This window comes from Palaemon carinicauda, chromosome 17, assembly GCF_036898095.1.
Source record: "Palaemon carinicauda isolate YSFRI2023 chromosome 17, ASM3689809v2, whole genome shotgun sequence".
In the NCBI taxonomy this organism is placed as follows: Eukaryota; Metazoa; Arthropoda; class Malacostraca; order Decapoda; family Palaemonidae; genus Palaemon; species Palaemon carinicauda.
In genome coordinates, this window is record NC_090741.1 from 110,837,170 (window position 1) to 110,840,930 (window position 3,761).

Here is a 3,761-nt window from a genome sequence, read left to right on the forward strand (position 1 = left end):
CAATATAAATGATTATTTCGTAGTAGTACATATCATTCAACAATTCAACAAATATCATTTAAGGTTATCAAGGACAATAGATATAATGAATTTTGAAATGAATGATATAGATATTAGTTGCAATTAATTTAGTGCGAAATCTAACGGAAAATTTTGTTTCCTCTTATCCGGCAATGTTCTAGATAAATTGAGTTGAAATATATACATATATTCATAAAAAGGTTCACGAACATACACACACATACACACACACACATATATATAAAACTGTTAAAAAAGATGTATTTAGTAGAGGACTAAGCAAGAACCATTGAATCATAGAACCACTGAGAAAAATGTATTCATATATATATATATATATATATATATATACATATATATATATATATATATATATATATATATATATATATATATATATGTGTATATATATATATATATATGTGTGTGTGTATATATATATATATATATATATATATATATATATATATATATATATATATATATATGTGTGTGTATATATATATATATATATATATATATATATATATATATATATATATATATATATACGTGTGTGTATACGTGCATGTAGTTATATTGCTATTTATATGTGTATATGTAGGCTACATTCAAAGATATAGATATAGATAATTTTCGTGTATAACTATGTATTGATAAAAAAAAATATGTAGATGAAGTGATAACTAGATAAGAAAAACCTTTTCATTAGCGCCCACTAATTAGGCAACATACACACGTTATATAAGTTCCCTTCTTTGATAGGAATTCAGATAGAGATTCGTTTTCATTTTATTTTCTCTTAACCAATTCAGGCGCAAAATGACTCTTAGACAATGAAACCTTAAATTCAAATATACCATGATTTAATACAAACTGAATCAAAGACCAGATCCTGTTTGGCGTTATTTAATGGATTTATAAGTAACACCACCCTCTCTCTCTCTCTCTCTCTCTCTCTCTCTCTCTCTCTCTCTCTCTCTCTCTCTCTCTCTCTCTCTCTCTCTCTCATGCGAATCATCTGACATTAGCATCTTTATACCATTATATTTTCAATTCTCCGTCTGAATTATTGACTTACGAGGATCCGAGTCAGCTGGAGAGAAAAATATGGTCCGAATTTGATATTCCCAAATGATACAAAGATGAATGTGACGCAGGAGAAGGCCACTCTATTAATTATTCTTTGGAAGATGTTGTCAGATAGTTATTTTCCGTATTTCTCTATATTGACCGCTTCCTTTTCTTGATTATCAGGATACTTTGTAGTTAGGGATCTTATCGGTGGGTGATTCTCATGCTCAGAAAATAATCGTAGATATATTCTTGTTTATCAAAATTCGACTCTTCCATGAGGTGATATTTATTTTTGGCATTCTTATTCCTTATAATTCTCAGTCTTCAATCTTTTAACGTTTTATTATTTTGGATGAAACTCAGATAGGTAGGTTTTTCAGCCTTTCAATTGGAAGATAAACGATCACTTTTTCACTGAATTTGGTAAATCTTAAAAGATTGTTACTTCCATCAATATTCGATAAATAATCGGACAATAGCTTTTTCACAATTGCATGTGAATTGTAAGATAGAACTTTCAATTCTTCCTAATTTTTTTTATAATATTATGTAAATCATATACGGGACATATTTAATTAGATAAAGTTATATTATGTAAAGAGTTTCTTGAATGGTAAACGATACAGTAAATCATCTTCAAGTCCAACAGAAAGCAAATAAATAGTTTTGTATTTGGGTATGTTTGAGCGTGTGACAATGAAAAAGTGCAAAACAGACAGAATGGCAGGTAGCCTTAGCGAGAGAGAGAGAGAGAGAGAGAGAGAGAGAGAGAGAGAGAGAGAGAGATTCAAATAGTACCTAAGTGTTGTTAATTTGGATGTTTTAAACGTAAAGCGGATGAAGATGGCATAATCTAACCTTGAAATTGTCTTTAGTAAACAGGAAATAGTAATTTTGTAGCACAGAGTATTATTACAAAATCATTCCCTTTTGTCTGGGGACAGGAGGGAGGGCGAGAGGATGGTTGAAAAAATGTATGGTATCAGTCTCTGACATAATGAGTATCTGTTTGCAACAAATGACTTGTTCTATTCAGCAATAACAAATAAAAACTTATTTAAGTACTGTCTAAGCAAATAAATATAGTAATGAGCTAGTTATAAATTTAGGTGAAGGAAAAAATTTAAAATATTTGACGAATATCAGAAATGCAATTGATAACTAGAAATGTACTTCTAGAAAAGGGCTTGTTAAAATATATGCTGCGTTGTAGGGACTGTCCATTAATATATGTGTATAATAATAATAATAATAATAATAATAATAATAATAATAATAATAGCTTATATATAAATATATATATATATACATATATATATTTATATATGTAAATATCACCCACGAAATGCATTTAATACCGAATTCTATCTTGGGAAATACATATCCACTTGGAATTCATTTTATGGTAACAGCTTCTGGCCGGGTGGTGATTCGAACCACCACCTGTACGGCTAGAAACTATGCTTGGCAGGGACCCTATCGACTCAGCTATCAAGAGAGACTAAAAGTTTATGACAAGTCCCCCTACATATTCCTGTCGAATTCAGGATTCTGTTCATAGACTTGAAATAGACCCATCTCCACCATGATAGCTGAATCGTGAGTTTGCAACACGTGGTTATTTTAATGAACATATATCACAAGCACACGTGATTTTAATTAATGTAAATATCACCCACGAAATGCATTTAATACCGAATTCTATCTTGGGAAATACATATCCACTTGGAATTCATTTTATGGTAACAGCTTCTGGCCGGGTGGTGATTCGAACCACCACCTGTACGGCTAGAAACTATGCTTGGCAGGGACCCTATCGACTCAGCTATCAAGAGAGACTAAAAGTTTATGACAAGTCCCCCTACATATTCCTGTCGAATTCAGGATTCTGTTCATAGACTTGAAATAGACCCATCTCCACCATGATAGCTGAATCGTGAGTTTGCAACACGTGGTTATTTTAATGAACATATATCACAAGCACACGTGATTTTAATTAATGTAAATATCACCCACGAAATGCATTTAATATGTAGGGGGACTTGTCATAAACTTTTAGTCTCTCTTGATAGCTGAGTCGATAGGGTCCCTGCCAAGCATAGTTTCTAGCCGTACAGGTGGTGGTTCGAATCACCACCCGGCCAGAAGCTGTTACCATAAAATGAATTCCAAGTGGATATGTATTTCCCAAGATAGAATTCGGTATTAAATGCATTTCGTGGGTGATATTTACATTAATTAAAATCACGTGTGCTTGTGATATATGTTCATTAAAATAACCACGTGTTGCAAACTCACGATTCAGCTATCATGGTGGAGATGGGTCTATTTCAAGTCTATGAACAGAATCCTGAATTCGACAGGAATATGTAGGGGGACTTGTCATAAACTTTTAGTCTCTCTTGATAGCTGAGTCGATAGGGTCCCTGCCAAGCATAGTTTCTAGCCGTACAGGTGGTGGTTCGAATCACCACCCGGCCAGAAGCTGTTACCATAAAATGAATTCCAAGTGGATATGTATTTCCCAAGATAGAATTCGGTATTAAATGCATTTCGTGGGTGATATTTACATTAATTAAAATCACGTGTGCTTGTGATATATGTTCATTAAAATAACCACGTGTTGCAAACTCACGATTCAGCTATCATGGTGGAGATGGGTC